The 20,561-nt window shown below is 43.9% G+C and overlaps 1 protein-coding gene across 2 annotated transcripts in view; it reads right to left on the bottom strand.

Annotated features, from left to right (window-relative positions):
* Positions 1-20,561, bottom strand: part of LOC145354908 (protein kinase C beta type) — a 275,938-nt gene that overhangs the window by 116,574 nt on the left and 138,803 nt on the right. The gene's annotated exons all lie outside the window — the stretch shown is intronic.

The raw sequence follows: 20,561 nt of genomic DNA, 5'->3' as shown, positions 1-20,561 counted from the left end.
CAGAGATGCCTCTTCAACATGACTAGGAGAACGTCTGGGGAACCTGTTTGAGTTCTTGGTTAGCCTGCAGGAATTGGCATAACATTGGAAGTTTGGACTGCCTCTTAATGAAATGTTGCGAGACAGACTGGCATAAATGACTTAACTTCCCAAAATAAGCTGTTAGCAGAACCCAATTTGAACTTTAAAAAAGTCATCGACATAGTCTTATTACTCGAGAATGCAGAAAAAGGGGCTCAGTAATTACAGGGGCATCAAGTAGTAATGTCTTCCAACTAATGGGAGGGGCCTCATGTAATCAGTACCCAGTGGATAGTGCTTATGTCAATCTGGTGTTGAAGGGTCTCTTTTGATATAGGAATTTCATCACTGCTGTGATGACCCCAAAAGTATTAGAGAACGTATTCCAGAAAGGTATAACTGCCAGATGATGGATTAATACAAGCACAGTCAAAGGACACAGCCAAGGCAAAGTTTCAGGAACAGGCAAAACACATGCTGTCCAATGGAACAGCAGAGGCCAATATCTGACTACCATGCAAGTATCCCTGCTTCCAGAAATAGGGAAATTACGATCAAAACAATGGTTGCCCCAACAATGGTAGAATTGCTGGTGAATGGCCATCCCTTGAAGATGGAGATGGACATGGGAGCTGAAGTCTGTTATCAAAGGAGAGACACACAAGCATCCAATCTGGCATCCAACTCCTGAATTTAGACTGGCCACCTACATGGGGGAGCCTCTATAGATAAAAGGAACCACAATTGCCCAGTAACTTAAAGGCAGCAATCAGCTTGTCTCCCGCTCACTATTGTATGGGGGCACAGGCCAAGTATTACGGGGAAAGATTGGCTCCAGCACATTCAGCTGAACTGGTTGGAGATCTTCAGGCTAGGCATGGGATTGGGGGGTGGGGATGGTGGTGATAAACTGTATTGAAAATATTAGTAGATTCCCTGGAGTTTTCCAAGAGGGCCTGGGAAAAATAAAACCAGCCAAGGCCAAGATCTCCATTGATCCCCCACACTATATCTAGGCATTAAAGAGCAAGAGCAGTCACATATTGCAAGCTGGAGAAGGTGGAAATTCAACTGAGTGCTTTGAAAGTTTAGATATAATAAGGCTTGTGCAATTTTCAGAGTGGGATGTGCCTGTAGTTCCTGTTTTTAAGCCCAACAAATGAGTTTATAGTCCCAAAGACAAATTAACATTAATTTGGGTCTCCAAACCATTCCCCAAATCAATGATTGGTATGCTAAGCTAACAGATGGCAAGATGTTGTCCAAGTTGGAGATGAGTCACACCTATCTTCAGCTTGAATTGGATGAGTTCTCCTGGAAATATGTGATGATCGACATAACGGGTTCTATGAGTATACCTGATGTGCTTTGGGATCTTGTCAGCGTGTGCCATTTTCAAAAGATTAATGGAGAACATTATTCAAGGGCTACCCAAGGTAGCAGTACATTTAGGTGATGTCTTGGTAGCGGGGGCTTTGGAACAGAAAACTTAACCAACTTAAAGTCTTGCAGAGATTTTCCAGAATGGGAGTTCATTTGAATGGAGAGAAACATATCTTTCAACTGGCTGGATTAGTAACTTAGTATGGAAAATTTATCCCAAACCTGGCTTCCATGCTGGCCCTTTTGCACACTGGAGAAACTGGGACTCTTCTCCTTAGAAAGACGGAGATTAAGGGGTGATATGATAGAGGTATATAAAATACTGAAGGGACTAGATAGAGTAAACAGTGGTAGGCTTTTCCCTAGATTGGGGACAATTATGAGAGGTCACGATCTAAGGGTGAGGGGGGAGAAGTATAATTTGGATATGAGAGGAAGGTTTTTCATGCAGAGGGTCGTGGGGGTATGGAACGTGCTACCGAGTAGGGTGGTGGAGGCAGGCATGTTGGACTTGTTTAAGGTTTACTTAGACAGACACGAACGAAGCAAGGATGGAGGGTTATAGTAGAGGGTATTAAATAGGGTCAGAGCCTTGGGACGACACCGGAAATGTAGTTTTATATGTTAACATATTGTCTTTTTATTCCACAGGGTCGGTCCACCTTGTTGTCAAACGAGGGGCATGCACACGGTGGGTCGTGCGTGGGCTGCTCTAGGAGGTTCCGGGAGTGGCCTAGTACTTCGTGTTGTTGTGTGTGCTTAATCCTGGACCAGCAGATGGGCACCGCAACAGCTCAGTGACTATCACTGCTAGCTGTGCAGATACATGGATTTGGGCCTGTGTCTGTGGGAGTTTGCGCGTTCTCCCTGTGGTTGCGTGTGTTTCCTCCGGGCGCTCCAGCTTCCTCCCACACCCCAAAGATGTGCTCTTAGGCTGATTGGTGTACCAAATTGACACTCTTCTCCCCTGAATCTGGCTACATTAGGGGTTCCACTCACATACACACAGGGCGGGGTAGGTGTGGGAAGATGCGGTGGCGCGGGCCCGTTGGGCCGAAGGGCCTGTTTCCGTGTTGGGGGATGTTCTTTGTAATACCAGATATGGTCCTGGGACGCCCCCCAGATAGATACTTTTTCTAAAGTCAAACATCAGTTACTGTCATCTAAGCCATTGGCTAATTTTGACTTTGAGACTTGTGACACTTCCTCGTACGAGATTGGGCAGCGCTGTCACATTGTTGGAATAAAGGGACGGGAAAGCCCATTGCATATGTCTCCAGGATTCTTTCAGACACTGAGCGAAGATATTCTCAGATTGAGGAAGGAGGACTGGCTGTTGCATTTGGTGTGGAAAAGTTCCATCAATACATCTACAGTAGGTGTTTTTCTATAGTTACTAACCATAAATCCTTATTGGGCCTTTTCAAAGAGAAAAAGGCAATCACCCCATCACCACCATTCACACAGGATCATACCTAGTGCTGGGCCATGTTATTGACAACCTATAAGTATCTTCTGGAACACCTCCTATCCTCGGATAGCTGATGCTGATAGTCTGAGACACGTCCTGTTGTCCACAAGCCTGGTTCTCTTACCAGCATTGAAGGAGGTTGTAATGACTTGCCAGTACTCTCAAAAGAGATTTATGCCTGGACTGATAAAGATCCAACCTTGTTGAACACAAGGTGCATGATCCTACATAGTAAACTGCAAGGATGGCCTGCCAAAGAAATGAAGCTCGATCTTATAAAGAAAGGAAACTTAGGGCTCGATTTTACCATTACATCATGCCCAAAAACAGGCACAAAAACTTGGTACAGTGGGGTGTGAAGCGATTAGTGTGATCCGTGCCTGTGTCCACGCAGATTCCCGCTTTACCAAGGCTCGGAAATGGCAGCGATCTGAACAGTGCCCAAAACGTGCGCAACAGTGATTTAAATGCATTTAAATTGAATTAGTGGGCTGCCCGCCCAATTGTACCAGCATTTCACTCCTCAGCATCATGTTTGTGCATCCAAATTCAGCGCAAAACAGACATGCTGGGTAACGATCTGTTTTAGCTCTTCAGAAGCTGGAGCGCCCAAGTTCAGAGCTTCCAACAACTCTGACTCAGATCTGGGGAGGGGAGGGTCAGGTCAGGGGTTGGGGAGGGGGAGGGTGAAGACCAGATCATTCTCTGGCAGGGAGGGAGGCCTGTCATTCTCTGGCAGCGGGGAGAGAGGAGGGAGGCCAGGTCGTTCTCTGGTGGAGGGGGAGAAGGGAGGCCAGATCATTCATTGGCGGAGGTGAGTGAGGAGGAGGGAGGCTCAATCAAATCAATCATTCTCTGGTGGGTGGGAGGGGTGTGGGGAAGGCCAGATCATTCTGTGGTCAGGGAGGAAGGAGGTCCAAACGTTCTCTGGTTGGGGGAGGAGAGGGAGGCCCAATCATTCTTTGGTGGTGGGGTGGAGGTGGGAGGGGGTGTGAAGGAAGGCCTGATCATTCTCTGGTTGGAGAAGGGGTGGGAGGGGAGGAAAGGGAGGGAGATTGTTCTATGGTGGTGGTGGTCAGAGGAGAACAGCTGCCACTCTGCAGGCGATTGGTGAAAGGAAGTGGGGCAGAGGGTTGCAATCGGTCTGGGTAGATAAAGGGGGACAGTTATGTTGTGTTGTGGGGGTGAGATGATACCTGTGGGGGCTATCGCTCCTGCTTTTCGCTGCCCAGGAGCGACGTGGCAGGGGCACGTTTTAAAAATTTTTTTCACTATGTGAAAAATTTTTTTGAACTGCGTGTGCAGTTCAAAGCTCCTAGCAGATAATCCCATTTGGGTCCTTGGGATCGTTATGGAGAAGACAAGGCCACTATCCCTTACAAAGTCAAAGTCCTGGGAAACCTTGAAAGAAACACTTAGATCATCTCAGAGCCAGGTAATCCATGCTTCATTGCCGGACTTGAAGATGGCCACCTAACCTGGATAAGCACAGTTACTACTGCACTAACTTACTCAATTTAGTTAAACTAGAATCAATGACATACGGGAAAAGGGGCCAACAGGCCATAGATACTCACACCACCCATATACATTGAATAAAGCCAACTATCCCCATCTCAAGGCAGCCCAGAGACACCACTTTGAACCTGCCATCAACTAGATTCCATCCATTTCCCCTCAAAAGAAATCCAAACTGGATAATATACATTCCATGAGTTACATAATCAAGTAACCATTGTCACTACTCACAAAGCCAAGTAAATATAAAAGACGAAAGCAAGAAAGTCTAGACATCCAACGATTAACTGACAATGCTCAAGAAATATACACCAATGTATATTTCCTCCTATTCCAATAACACCAGAGATGTCAATGACAATAAAGAAAGAACAAAGTCTTTTCCAGGATACATGATTGGTCTGCCTTCATAGGAGACAAGCAAGGATTTCTTAATCCAAAAATAACAGAAGTATAAAAGAAAAACACAACATGAATAGTTCAAACAGGGGTTTTCCATACCCACAATGAGGATTTAAGGTCATACTTATCCCCGCTATACCAAACCATTTGCCCATCACCCTGCTGAGGCACTACTCATCTTGTCTATAAATAAAGTGAAGTGTACCAAAAAAATACTCCCTCAGTGTAAATACAAGAATTATAGCACATAAAAAAGTAAATACTATACAGCCTTCATGCCATTCAACCAATTCAGCACACTCCCCAATAGAAAGGAGGAGACCTACAAACAATCCCCATACAAAAAACATCTCCGTATTGCAAACAATGAAACCCAAGAATTAGAATTTGATGCAAGCTCAGAAGCAGATTGGGAAGACTCCCTTACCCGTCCCACACCCATGCTACCACACATCAAAACCAAGATTGAATGCAAACGGTAACCCAGGATCAGAGCATGTCAGTGGACAAATCTTCTCCAGCGAAAAAAAAATGGACACTCCTAGGTTTCACAGAATAACAGCTGTCAAACTCCTCTGCGCTCAGACATCATATACCCTTGTCAGGATAAAAGGCAATGGGCACGATTTTCCCAGCACACTGCACTGCTCAAGTAGCACAGCAGGTCCAGAAATGTAAGCAGGAGGACTGTAGTGGGATTCGCGACCATTTTTAATGATGTAATCAGGCTCACGCCAGGAAACAGTGCAAGGCATTTTCACATCATTAGCGAGCCCAGTACAGTATTATCCATCGGGAGGCTGGTGTTCAAGAGGCCGGTGATGGGGGAACCAATGCATGTGCCGATCTTGTTGCTGAGAGATTGGCACATGCGCAGTAGCCTGCTCAACGTGCTGATGCTGGCGTTTCAGCCAGGATTATGTTTCCCCACCGGTGTGAATCCCCTGGCAACTCTAAAACAGAGTGCCAGAAATTCACCAAAATGCACCCCAAAAAATGGGCAGAAAAATCTGTTTTCCCACTTGTTGGTTTTGTTTTGGGTGAATCACCCAAATTATCACAAAATCAGGAGTATAATCACGAGGGTACAAAGTTCAGGATTAATGATGAACTACAGGATAATATAACCATTCACAAAGCTTAAAAAGGCTAATGCCATTACAGGATCATTCAGTAACATCCAAGTTCCATCAAATTTCAATTAAACTTGTGCCCCTCCACCAAATCATTGTTCTGAGGCCCCAGTAAATAGAAATCTAGGCCCAGCAGACCGTAAAGACCCATCACATCTAGTTGCTTCTGCCCTTCTCAAAAAAACACCAAGGACAAGACAAGACCAGTAGTTGGAGTCTTCGATCAACCCCAGGCCTTGAAGACTTGACACAATGTGCTCCATTGAATTTGGAGCTCACAGCTATTAAATTGATGTTGTGAAAACATAGCAACCATTTCTCTAATTTGGCCTAGATTTCATCCTTAGCTCCCCCTGGGAAGATGGGTGCACAGATACTCCTTCTCTGGCCCCAACTCCCTGAATCAACCAGGACATTCGACACGCCATGCAACAGGATTTTCAAGGACTTCATCGATTTCAGGAAGCGTAGAGAACATGCTCCTGTCTACATCAAGGGGATGAAATAGAAAGGGTTGAGAGCTTCAAGTTTTTAGATGTCCAGATCACCAACATGTCCTGGTCCACTCATGCTGACACTATAGTTAAGAAAGCCCAATACCCCTACTCTCTCAAAAGACTAAGGAAATTTGGCATGTCAGCTATGCCTCACACCAACTTTTACAGACGAACTATAGAAAGCATTCTTTCTGGTTGTATCACAGTTTGGTATGGCTCCTGCTCTGCCCAAGACTGCAAGAAACTACAGAAAATCGTAAATGTAGTCCAATCCATTATGCGAACCAGTTTCCCATCCATTGACTGTCTACACTTCGCACTGCCTCAATAAAGCAGTCAGCATAATTAAAGACCCCACACACGCCGAACATTTTCTCTTCCACCTTCTTCCGTCAGGAAAAAAGGTACAAAAGTCTGAGGTCACGAATGAGCTGACTCAAGAACAGCTTCTTCCCTGCTGCTGTCAGACTTCTGAATGGACTTATCTTGCACTAAGTTAATCTTCCTCTACACCCTAGCTATGACTGTAACACTACATTTTGCACTCTCTCATTTCCTTCTCTATGAATGGTATATTCTGTCTGCAGAGCGCGCAAGAAACAATACTTTTCATTGTATGTTAATACATGTGACAATAATAAATCAAATCAAAAGACTGAAGATGAGAACCCACCAAGGAACCTGCCCTCTCCACTGATAGGATTCTCTTCTCCACCTTGTAGTTCAATGTGACCACCAATAATCTATGCCAGGGAGCACTGTTGTCCACAACTTCACTCACAACAGCACTGATCACCTTGATGCCTATGGCATTGCTGAAGTGTAGGCCTGCTCACCAGTGAAATCGCCACTGCAAACTGACATGTATTGACATGTTGCACTTGGTTGAAGTCATCAGGTTACATTTTAGATTCATTTGAAGCAATTTTTAAAAGTGGCATCTCGGCCTTTTGGCTAAGATGCAAATGAGATCAAGCCTTGGAGAAGGAGCTATGCCTACTCCAATCAACTTGGATCATGTAGATCAAGCCCAAGACAGGAGGTGAGAGCCCTGTCGTGTCAGCTTGGATCAGGAATGTCAACTTGTTGAGACTCTGAATTGAATTTGATTGTTATATCCAATTTACTCCATTGATATAATGTTGCCACGCTGCTCCTAACACCGTAGCAGCTCAGTAATGGCAAATAAGGGAAACACTGGCCCAATGGCCAGATACCCTGTATACCAAGTCAAGCTGCCATAAGATGGGTTTCCCGTGTCTTCCTGTTGATTGTTTTAGTTGTTTTGTATACATGAACAAAGGACTGCAAGTCTAGTTTTAGCATAGGGCCACATGTTGATTATATTAAACAACAGTTGAGCAGTAGAAGAGGCTGAGGGAAGAGAAAGGGCAGGTGGAGGTGGACAAGAGACAGCGGATGAGGTGGTGGTGGGGGAGGAGGCGGTGGAGGAGACTGTAGACGCTGTGCTTTTTACTCAGGTGCTGCACTGTAGGCTGAGCCGTGGGAGTTTTTGATAATCAGGCTAAGAAACCCGCTGTCATTAACGAGAGAACATTTGCAATATTTGAAGGGAAGAGCATTATAATGTCTACTTGTGTCTATTTAATAACTTTCCTGAGAAGCTGACAGTTTCTTTTTGTTCAGGAAATATGGAGACAGCCGCTGCTCAGTGCCTGATGTGATGACTTATAACCAAAGGATTCAGCTTTCCTCTCAAACTTCTACAGGTAAATTTAGAAAGGAATGATGGGTGGATTTCCTGTTCACTGTATCCCAGTTGTACTAGAGGTTTAAACTATTTCAATTCTAACCCTGGTGCTGCTGTATCCCAGTATTGCTTGTATCACTGCTACCCATGTGCCATCAGAAACTTCTCAAATACTTTTTAATTTTGCTCTTTCAAACTTGAAACACAAATTGGTCTCGAGAAAAAACAGAAGCATAATGTTCATCAATTCTCTTCTACGGACCCGGCTATGGTTTCCAGGCCTGATTATTTGGACCAGTTCTTTCTTACCGAGGAGTTCTAGTGCTTTCCACAAATAATGGCAATCTTCAATACCTAGAAACTACTGCTGCTCATTGCAGTCTCTCACCATCAGTGAAAACCAATTAACCTGCACAGCTTCACACCATCATACGTCAGGACAACAAGACTATTTTTAAACTTGAATCTTGCAGCCTCCTAACCCGTTGTTTATGTTTCCTTTTCAGATTGTGGAATGATTGTTATAATGGTAACCCACATTAGACCATGGATTCTCAGCCACTTTAGCTATGCTAATTGGACAGCCAATAAGAGAAAATGAGCAGAGTTCAGCCATGTGATATCTCTGCTCACTTTTTCAGCCTGGTTTGTATCTGATGGAAACAAGGCCATCCTCAGTGCTTCATATACTCTTATTTTAAAATTCCTGTCTGAAATATAGCATTCAGATCAGGGCACTGCAACTCATGAATTACATATGGATATTGAAGGGAGTGCAGCACAGGAGGTCCAAGAAAGCCCTGGCTGGCACAATCTTTGTCCAAAGGGGCCTCACTGAAGCCACAAGCCAGACTTGTTCACCCATTTTTTTTTAAGTGGCCCTTGTCTTTAAAATGCTCAATCCCACTTATCACAAGACACATGTCCAATGCCAATCGAAGCAGCCAATTCAACACAAATCAAATCCTTTCTTTGAAAGTCCGCATCACATGCCTTCCCTCAGAGGAATGAAATGCTTAAAATCTAAACTTGTTTGGCCTTTGTATTTTGCAGCTATGTTCCCCAGTTCCAGATGCACTCATTATTGAGGTTGAATTTCTTGCATATCTCAACTTTACCTGTACCAAATTAACAGAGTAGGATTTTCCAGCCCTGTCAGCTGATGGAATTTACATGTGCCACTGAAGCTGATGAATTTAAAGTTTCAATAGCAGCTTTCAATATTATGTCACACTAACAGATGTTAATTCCACTAATAATATATGATGGAGGAATAATACAGCAGCTTGTCTTTAACCTTCAGCAAGCCTATTCTTTTTACAGCTCAGTAAAAATACAAACTCCTTATAATTCACCCTCAACTGTTCCAGCTGTACCCTTTTATACACTTTGAGGTTGAGTCAGTATTCACCACCCATCTTTAATACAGCAATTTAGCTTAATAATGCAATTGATGAGGTATGCACTTGCTGATATATTGACAGCAGAAACCCATAACAGATTTGAGGCCAAAATGGTGGACCATAACTTCTGAGCTCCATGGTGTTCTCTCTGCAGCAGACACTCCAAAAACTGTGCTGGCGTAGGAGTAGGAGGACCACCCAACCTGGAGGTTCCCAGGTAGGGTTTGCAACAGCTTTTGCCTCAGAAGTGCAGATTTCCCCAGGACATTCACATTGCACTGTGAACCATGCGAAAATTGTGCTTTAAATTACAAACTTGGGAGGTTTTCACCTGGTTTCATCAATATCTATCCAGAAACAGTAAAATTGCTTCCAAGTTCTGGGTAATTAATCTACAGACCCCCACTGAGTGTACCCCCTCCTCTCCCATGGGATTCCTCTTGCACCTCCAAAACACTCTCCGAGACATCCCTTTCTCTACCTCCCAATCCACCCAGGCCAACAGCCTTACACCTGCTTAAAGCACATTATGTCAAGGATCTTTAACCTTATCTGGTTTATGGTAGCTGGTGTTATAAGCTGGTGTAAGCTGGGCTTACTTACCCTCGATTCTACAGCCCTCAAAGCAACCCTTTGAGCATGTTGCACTGCCCAGCTCCCACCCAGCCTGATGCGAGAGGTTGGGTGAGATAGGATTGCCTGATGTCAAGGCAAGAACTTTTGAGCAGAGTGGCAATCTGTTTCAAATGTCACTCCATCACCCTTATAGTGCAGCTGGGGACATTATCCTCCTGCATTGAAGGGATAGTAAAGGGCAGCACAATGGCATAGCAATTAGCACTGCTGCCTCACAGTGCCAGGAACCTGGGATCGATTCCTGGCTTGGGTCACTGTGAAGTTTGCATTTTCTCTCCGTGTATGCATGGGTTTCCTCCCACCGTCTGAAAGACATGCTGGTCAGATGGATTGACCCGAACGGGTGCCAAAGTGTGGTGACAAGTGGAATTTCACAGTAACTTTATTGCAGTATTAAATCTAAGCCTTACTTGGGACTAATACATAAACATTTTTTTAAAAAACTTTTTTACTTTTAAGTTTATATCTGATGGGCTGAATATTATTTAAGGAATAAACATGCTATTTCCTTTGAAGGCCACCTATGGTAAGTCAACAGAACTAATACTACACTTTAAATAGCCCATGCAACGACAGATCTCACAGATTTACTGGCAATCCCCACAAAACATGTTACCAAATGCTCACACACACACACACTTTACAGCTGGAGGCAAGTTTTGATTTTCATTCTGGGGATTGGAGGGAGGGGGGCTAGAATTTCTACTTGTTGATGCCAGAATGAATGAGTGTGAAGGCTGTTAGGTGCAGAAATGGGAGAAAGGCTTATATCTGTTCTCCAGCGTTAATTCAAATGAAAATTGAATCCCTTGCCTCACTATACACTCTCCATGTCCTATTCATGCCACCTGTGCTACTTTATACCACCATCAATCCCACTGGGTTTTCATGTCCCCATGCCAACACATGCCTTCTACCCAACCCCATGTCCCCTCATACCCTCCATAACCCTCTACCTAACCTCATGGCTTTCATACCCATAGCCCTTTATGGCACTGCCAGCCTGAGACACTGGCAGGGCCTGATGGGAGAGGGAGATCTGTAGGAGAGGAAGGAAGGGGGGCAGAGCTTTGCATCATGGGCTGATCAGGGGAGGGGGGACAGCAGCGACCAGCCAAGGCAGTGATTGGGCGTGTGGTTGGCACTATGTCCATGGGTAAGGAGGGACAGATCTCCTCTGTACTGCACAGAGTGCTGTAAATTATCATCAAACTCACTGGAAAAATGGGTGAGAATACAGGAAATATTCTTGCACATTTTACACTCAGAATTTTTGAGAAAATTCTGCCCCATATGTCTACTGATTGTTTAAAACGTTGAAACAAAAAACACACTTGGTAGAAAACATTCAATATGTAGAAATTCCTTCAACTCATCTCTTATGAAATCAAAGATTTCTATTCTGTAACCACTTGGATCTGTCAAACTACTCACTTAACAGACTATTATCACAGTATGGTGCTTGTAAAATCAGTTCACTGCAGCACTAATCTGATAACGAAATATCAAGCACCAATTTTTCTTTTGAACTCCAGATACTTTATATTAAATTTAAAGCCCCAAGATAAAAATCACTGACAGCTTTGACAGTTCCAATGAGTTCATGCATTCTTTTTTGCATAACCATGTTTAAATTTTAAATAATCCAAAAGGGTGCCTTCCCTCTCCCAAGCCCATATTCAAAGATGTATTGACCTATCCAAATGAATCTTCCAAGATTAGACCAACTCTTATATGGCACATGCCAAGTTTCACACTCCTAGGCTACCAATATCCCACTTCAGTGAAGGTAGCTGATTGTTTAAAATGGCCAGCTGCCTCCACAAGTTGCACATGTATGATCACAGCCCAACTCCAGTTGCACCTCTGAAAAAATTGCAAATGTCTTGTTTGGGTGCAGTTCTCAGGATTATTGGCCATTGCCTCAATTTTTCATCAGGATGGAGAGGCTTTCCATCATGGCAAAAATCTGTGCCTTTGTTTCACTTTCAGTTAGGGACTATCTCAAAAAAATACAGGCTTTGAAAATAATGTTAGTACAAACAGCAGCTCACACTTCTTTTTAAACCCCCTCGGTCTCGCCATTAGAGGATTTCATTATGTTAGGATGCAATGAATTTTACAGAGAAAAGAATGGGATGCTGTCAGATGAGTTATTGGAGTAATCCGGTCACGTGCTGACAAAATATATGGAGATGAGGAAGGGTTCAAAGACTTCTGCATGATGGAAGCAATATAGGCTTTGAACTAGAGCTCCAAGGCAAACAATTATCATAACACAAAAGCATTCAGAGCCAAACCTTTTCTCAAAAGCATAATGTAATGGGTTGAAAACCAATACTAAACATTACTCCAAAATTAATACTTAGTAATCTATCAACATCACAATTGTTGGACTCAACATGAATAGTAATTGACAGTTTTAAATATTAATCTCATGGGGAAAAAAAAAAATCAGTAAAACTTTTACTGCAACTCCTAGAAGATTGTTTGAAACTTCAAGACAAACTTTGATCTTTCTAAGTTTGTCTTTATTTTCTAAAGAGACTTGTTGCTGTCCCAAATTGTTCAGTCCACAAAATAACTCCTCACAAATGCCCCCTTGATTTTTTTTTCATCACCTGTTCACATACCTTACAATGCAACAAACCATATTTACATAGTACCCAGATCCTTCGGTAGCACAAGGTTGAAATTGCTCAGCTGTTCCAGCAGTCTTGCACTCTAACTCCATTCTTGGAGTGATGACAAACTTCACCTTGTCCTCATTTCAGAGGTAGGTGAGTTGGACCTCAATGAACACTATAAAATTCATTTTCCCCCTCAGTGCCAGGGAGGGGTGTGTAAGGTGGGTGAGTGGCAGGGGGAGTGTCAATCTGGTAGAACAGATAGAAGAAAATCATCTAACGATTGTACAATGGGTTGATTTTCATCCCATTGGCTTCAGCATTAAGGTTCCACAATGGGCAAACAATCTGCTCCACTAAATTCCCAATCCAGGGAAGGTAAAAATGATCCTTCTAGAAGTCTGGTGAGCTGAGACTATGGAAATATTTACACTGCAAAGCAACCAGGAGCAGGTGAATAGGTTGCAATGTTTTAATGAGAGCTGGGACTTTACAAGATTAACAGAGGAAGGCAAGGAAATTTAACACAGCATGGTCTTCTTTTAAGTTTCCTGCTGATTAATTAACTCTTTTATGATGTTAGATAAATGAACAGAATCTAATTCAAGGCAATTTGCATGTTGATAAGCTAAAGCTGTTTCCTTCTTTTGGATTGATCCATCTTAGCAAATGATAACTTAGCAATTATCAGGCAGTAAACATGTTCCAATGAAGCCCAAAGTAAACTGGAGGAACAGCAATTCATCTACTGATTAGGCACATTACAGCTTTCCGGACACAACATTAAGTTCAATAACTTCAGTCTGTGAACTCTCGTCTTCATCTTCACTCCATTTGTTTTATTTCCATCAATTTATTTTCTTCCACTGATTTATTTTTCCATCCCCTTTTTTATCCTGCTTTCCATCTTTTCTTTTCTCCTTACCACTATCTCCCCTCCTGCCATCCCACCCCACTAGGGCGATCTGTTACCGGTTCCAGGTTGTCCTTTGCTACGTTGCTTACATTTGTTCTGTTATTAATACATACTGATCTCTTAATGCGCCACCATCAGTACCCTTCTTAGCCATAGTCTCGACCACTTACATGGTCACCACCACTTACATTCTCTTTGTCCATTTGTCCATGATATCTTTGTCAATCTATCCAGATTTGAAATGTTAGCTCTGTTGTCTCTCTAGCATTTTCAGTTTTTGTTTTGGATTCCAGCATCCGTAGTAATTTTCTTTTAGCAAATGTTGGTTATTTTTTCCACCACAACAATGTTTTCACCTAAATCATGTGATTATTCCATCTACACCTAAGATAGAATCATCCCAGAAATCAGTGAAGTCCAATTTTGGATGGGGAAAGTGGCATTTGGCCCACCAATGACAATGAGGACTTTTTCTAGAATATCATGTGGCACTTAGTGAAAAAAATAAGCAGGAATGGATTTCACATCAAACTGCCTGTTTTTACCAGCCCCATCATCACCTCAGCACTCCAATCATCTGGCACAATATTTAAAGACCACCTGCACATAGATGGCACACTTCAGGAAGCCATTATGAAGTTATGGCCATCAAAGCCAAGAAGAATACTGCTCCAAAATTCTCAGGCACCTCCCTCGAGCAACTGCTGAATGCAACTGAGGTCCATGGTGACATTCTATTCCCACACTCTGGGCGAGACCAACATCCAAGATGATCGATCCAGTATGGGAGGTGGTGGTAGCACTGGTCAGTGCCAACACCCTGCAGAAGAGGACAGCTATCTGATGCTGCAAGAGGATGAATAATTTCCTTGGTCATGTCAGGGTAAGTCACTCTTTTCATTATTTAGAACTCACACACACATCCACATATCTACAGGGATTTCTCTCAATATCAGCTCTAGGGACACCAACACTAACTCACACACACACACACGCACACACATCTTCATCTCCCCTGCAAGTTGGGTTATCGTCACCGCCCTGGTCCCACTCACCATTCACACATACCAAGTATTCTTACCACTTGCCTGGCATACATCCTGCTTGCACTCTCGCCATCTATCTTCCTGCAGAACAAGCTGGTACAACAAAAGGTCAATGCCAGAACTCAGGATTCGCATGGACTTTGAGGAGATTCACCTGGCCTGTGAAGATGTGGACCGTTCCTGCACTGATGGAACTGCACTCCGGTCTTCACGGAGGAGGACGTGAATAGTTTGCCCGACATTAAAGATAGAAGGATGGTAGGAGTTGAGGGCCTGAATGCCATTACTGTCACTAGAGAGGTAGTGCGTGATAGACTAACGGGACTGATGGTGGACAAGTCCCCAGGATCAGATGGAATGCATCCCAGGGTTCTGAAGGAAATGGCAGGGGTGATAGTGGATGCCTTAGTGATTATTTACCAAAATTCGCTGGATTCCGGGCAAGTGCCGGAAGATTGGAAAATGGCTAATGTTACGCCGCTGTTTAAAAAAGGTAGCAGACAAAAGGCAGGGAATTATAGGCTTGTTAGTTTAATGTCTGTAGTTGGAAAAATGCTTGAATCCGTCAAAGAAGAAATAGCGAGGCACCTAGAAAGGAATAGTTTGATAGAGCAGACGCAGCATGGATTCGTTAAGAGGAAGTCACGTTTGACGAATTTACTGGATTTCTATGAAGATGTGACTAGTGAGGTAGACAGAGGGGAACCGGTGGATGTGGTGTTTCTAGATTTTCAAAAGGCCTTTGGTAAGGTGCCTCATAAAAGGTTGCTACAGAAGGTTAGGTGCACGGAGTTGGGGGTAAGCGGGATAGAGGATTGGTTGTCTAATAGGAGGCAGAGAGTTGGTATCAATGGGTGCTATTCTGACTGGCAGTTGGTGACTAGTGGAGTGCCGCAGGGATCGGTGCTGGGGCCTCAGCTATTTACCATTTATACAGATGATCTGGAGGAGGGGGCTGAGTGTAGGGTGACAAAATTTGCTGATGACACGAAGATGAGCGGAAAAGTAAATTGTGTGGAGGGTGTGGAAAGTCTGCAGAGGGATCTGAATAGGCTGAGCGAGTGGGCGAGGACCTGGCAGATGGAGTACAATGTTAGCAAATGTGAGGTTATCCACTTTAGCAGAAATAATAGCCGGAGGGATTACTATTTAAAGGGCGAAAAGCTGCAGCATGCTACGGTGCAGAGAGACCTGGGGGTCCTTGTGCACGAGTCGCAAAAACCCAGTCTGCAGGTGCAGCAGGTGATCAAGAAGGCAAATGGAATGTTGGCCTTTATAGCGAGGGGGATAGGATATAAAAACAGGGAGGTCTTGCTGCAACTGTACAGGGTACTGGTGAGGCCGCAGCTGGAGTACTGTGTGCAGTTTTGGTCACCACGCGCGCAAGGATATTTTGGCCTTGGAGGGAGTGCAGAGGAGGTTCACTAAGCTGATACCGGAGATGAGGGGGTTGGAGTATGAAGAGAGACTAAATAGACTGGGTCTATACTCGCTGGAGTTTAGAAGGATCGGGGGGATCTTACAGACGTATAAAATAATGAAAGGGATGGATAGGGTAGAGGTAGAGAGATTCTTCCCGCTTAGAAAGGATAGCAGGACTAGAGGGCACAGCCTCAAGATAAAGAGGGGGGCAGTTTAGATCAGAGTTGAGGAGGAACTTCTTCACTCAAAAAGGGTGGTGAATCTCTGGAATTCTCTGCCCGTTGAAGTGCTGGAGGCTACCTCGCTAAATATATTTAAGTCACGGGTAGATAGGTTTTTGACAGACAAGGGAATTAAGGGTTATGGGGAAAAAGCAGGAAAGTGGAACTGATCCACTTCAGATCAGCCATGATCTTATTGAATGGCGGGGCAGGCTCAAAGGGCTAGATGGCCTACTCCTGCTCCTATTTCTTATGTTCTTATGATGGTGTGGTTGGCAGCACTCAACTAAGTGAGGATCAGCCTCAATGAACGCGAGCTTGTGTACCTTGTCTGGACATTGCCATAGCCTCATAGTTGACATCCTAGAGAACATCCTCAGCCCTTATTTCCATTGACATCCTCCACACTGGCATAGCCATACCATTCCTCTGTCTCTTCCTCAGACACTTCCTTACCTTCTTGCAGAGCCAGGCTGTGCTGGACACAGCAGGCAATGACAATGCATAAGACCGTCTGTGGATTGTATTGCAGGTTCCACCGGTTTGGTCCAGCCACCAGAACGTTATCTTCAGTATCCCTATGGTTTGCCCAAACGAAGTGAGAGCTGCAGCATGAGTCTCATTATATCTTATCTCTGCCGCATAGTGACCTCCACACAAGCATCATCAGCCATATTATCCCAAGTTGCCAACCCTACAGCCTCTGCAGATCCTGAAAGAGGTCAGGGATCTGAGAGGAGCTGCAAAGGTAGGAGGAGTTGTGAGCACTCCCTAGAAATCATGCACACACTTGCAGTTTTACCTTGGTATGGCTGCAGTCTAGCTGAACATTCAGCGTGGAAGTCCTTGTGGTTCACATAGTTGACAGCTTGATGCCACAGTGCTCTAAGTGCCATGTGAGTGCATCTGTGGAAAACCAGACAAATGCACAAATCCAATTGCTGTTGCTTCCTGGTTTGCCTGATCCTAGTCAAAATGCTTGAAGTTCTTTTGTCTGTGACCTGGATGAGGTCACCTGTGGAGCCTTGGAAGGAGCACTGGCATACAAAGTGAATGTTACCATTATTTTCAGTGACATTGGCAGTAATTCCCTCTAAGACATCGTGGCACCACATCCTATAGCAGGGGGCATTTGTGATCAACCAGTTTTCTGGACATACATGGTCTTTGGCAACACTGGTTTTCAGACATCTGCAGGTATGTCAAGCGCTGTCTGTAGATCCTGGGCCTAGCAAGTTGCCAATAAGCGGCGACTCTCTGGGGTTCATGCTATGCGTGGGAGCAGGTCCGTCTCCCCTTCCTCTTGATGGCTCTGATCCTGCCTTTGGTGAACCAACTGCCAATGTTGACGTCTTTTTCCCTGTCCATAAGCGAGAAGGATCACCAGGCTCCATGTGCCATGGGTCTTCTCGCTTCAGTATCAAAGAGAGAGACTTGATGGTTAGCATTTGTTTCCTAAGGACCACTCTTTGTCCATTCATCTCCAGCTACTTATCAAAGCCAACTTACTTATATAATGGCCAAAACACTGATGCCCAGTTTGAATGCTGGTCAGACAAGACCTCATACCACCCTCATTCAACACCACATTACCAAGTGGCGAAAGCTTTGGTCACGACTGCATCCTGAGCTCTTATCTCAGGTGCAGGCACTATCCTAATCATCATTTCAAGGCCTTGCGCTCAGCTTGGCCCATTGGTGGCATTTGTCAATAGGCATTTCAGCACATGCTAAGAATTAGAAATATAGAAACATAGAAACATAGAAGACAGGAGCAGGCCCTTTGAGCCTGCTCCACCATTAATTACAATAATGGCTGATCATCCAACTCAGTAGCCTAATCCTGCTTTTTCCCCCCATAACCTATGATCCCATTTGCTCCAAGTGCTATATCCAGCTGCCTCTTGAATACATTCAATGTTTTTGCATCAACTACTTCCTGTGGTAATGAATTCCACAGACTCACCACCCTTTGGGTGAAGAAATGTCTCCTCACCTCTGTCCTAAATGGTCTACCCAGAATCCTCAGGTTGTGACCCCTGATTCTGGACTCCCCTACCATCAGGAATATCCTCCTTGCATCTACCCTATCTAGTCCTGTTAGAATTTTAAGTCTGTGTGAATTCCCCAACTCTTCTCAAGCAGTATGTCATGACCACCTTTCTAAGAGGACATTATAGCTTGCCCAGTTGAGCAATGGTACTGCCACACCATAGCTGTTCCCCACCCTGTGATCTTCAGTCTGTGCTGACTCCACCCCTTCCCCAGCTGCACTGAAGCCTGTGCCTGAGGCTTCTCTACCCTTCTTTCTCCCTCCAACCCTTCAATGAAGCCTGAGCCCAGAAGGCAATCTTGTATAAGACTAGCCCCCAAAGCCACTCCAGGAGTGCTGTGCCAGTTTGAGTGCATTCACTTCAGAGTTTCCCTTGGAGTTTTGTTTGGCAGGTGCATGCCTTTCAAAACCAGTTGTACATCATGTTGTTCTGACAACATGCCACTATGGAAATTTTATTTGAAATGGGATATGATTCCAGCTTATGAACCTGATAGTAGTATGCTAATGTATCATAATGATGTTCCCAAAATTGAACAGTGGGAAACATGACCAGCTGCTGATATGGGGAGGGGACGATTGCATTCTGCATTTCCATCACTAGGAAATGTGTCTAAGGCCTTCTTGCAATATTTTCCATTCATACCATCAAACTCACCCGCCAAAACGTAGTGGAAAATCTAGGCCTTCGTCTTTCACCAACACTATGAAACAAACAAAAATCTACCACTCTTGAAACCACAGCTACCAGAATTATAGATAACTTCTACATTGAATTTGAATAATGTGCTATTTTAGCAAAGGGTAAAATTAATATTAAAGGGCATCATATAAACATGCTTGACCTTTTGCATCCACTGATATCACCATTGGTAATTTTTAGGCTCATATCTCCTGTGAAACTAACTTTCAAGTATCGAAGTTACACACAAAAACCTCTCACTTTCATTCAGCAGGTACTTTTGTGTATAGGTTAGCATACCCACTTCAGGGATAAACCATTGGCTGAAGAATACATGGGATACCTACCAATCAGAACCTGGCTGGCAGGCCATCAACCAACTCCCTCCCTTTACACACTGGCAATTAACCCCCAATAATCCAACACTTTGACTGCTTTCATCTCTTATTATAAATGCAGTTTGTCAGTCTATTATAATGAAGTTCCAGTGAACATCTGACAGTAGTGACTTCAATTACTTAAGGAATACTGTAAACATGAGTATGGCCCTTGTGGGTGGTAAATGATTACAGAAAGGAAAAACCTTTCTCTGATTGCTGTTATGAGGAGGTATCTCACATACTTCAGCTAAACTCAGTTTAGGGGACAGGGTCTCAGTAAATGATGATGAGAAAATAGGGATGCTTTTTGAAATGTTGATTGCTTGCAACCCTGCATAAATAACCATTACATATTACAAGAAGTGTGTGTGGGCACAAAATTTATAAGAGAGCCAGGAGATTTCTGTGGTTTGTAATTGCTTAGTTATTCTGAAGAATTCTACATTCCTGCAGTGAGTAAATATTGCGTGGGCACATTGCAAGGAAATACTGCAAAACGAAACTGGGATTGTGTGACTCTTCACTACTCACTCCACCTGCCAGGTGAGGTATACATATTTGCCTGACCACGTCCAGTAAACAATTAATCATTGTATAAAAAGGATCACCAGGCCAGTCAGGGAGAACATCAACGCTCAGTGTTAATGAGACTGAACACATATTTCCTTTAAGAATGCAAGAAAAAAACGTCAGCTTCCCATTGTCCCACACACTCCACGCATCAATCCCTTCCTCATTTTCCTAATCCCACTCCAAGCAGGTGAAATTATGGCCTCTGCTCTCACTAAATCACAACCACTGCACACCCCTCAAATAGTTTGTCTGGGTGGGCTCATTAACAGTAGAGAGACTCCCCAGTCTGATTTCCATCACCTGGAAGGAATAGGCAGATGAGGCAGCATTGCACTAGAGAGGATGGTCTCACAAGAGGCTACAAGAATTCTGAAGACAGGAGTAACATTTTTATGGAACAATTGGATTGATAATGAGATGGGGAGTGGGGTAAGGGCCTTCGCCTTCTGTACAGTGATTGAGGATG

This window comes from Carcharhinus amblyrhynchos, chromosome 18 (genome assembly GCF_965287045.1).
Source record: "Carcharhinus amblyrhynchos chromosome 18, sCarAmb.v2.hapA, whole genome shotgun sequence".
Taxonomy (NCBI): domain Eukaryota; kingdom Metazoa; phylum Chordata; class Chondrichthyes; order Carcharhiniformes; family Carcharhinidae; genus Carcharhinus; species Carcharhinus amblyrhynchos.
Note: the sequence above shows the minus strand (reverse complement) of the source record. Positions and strands in the feature narration are given on the sequence as shown.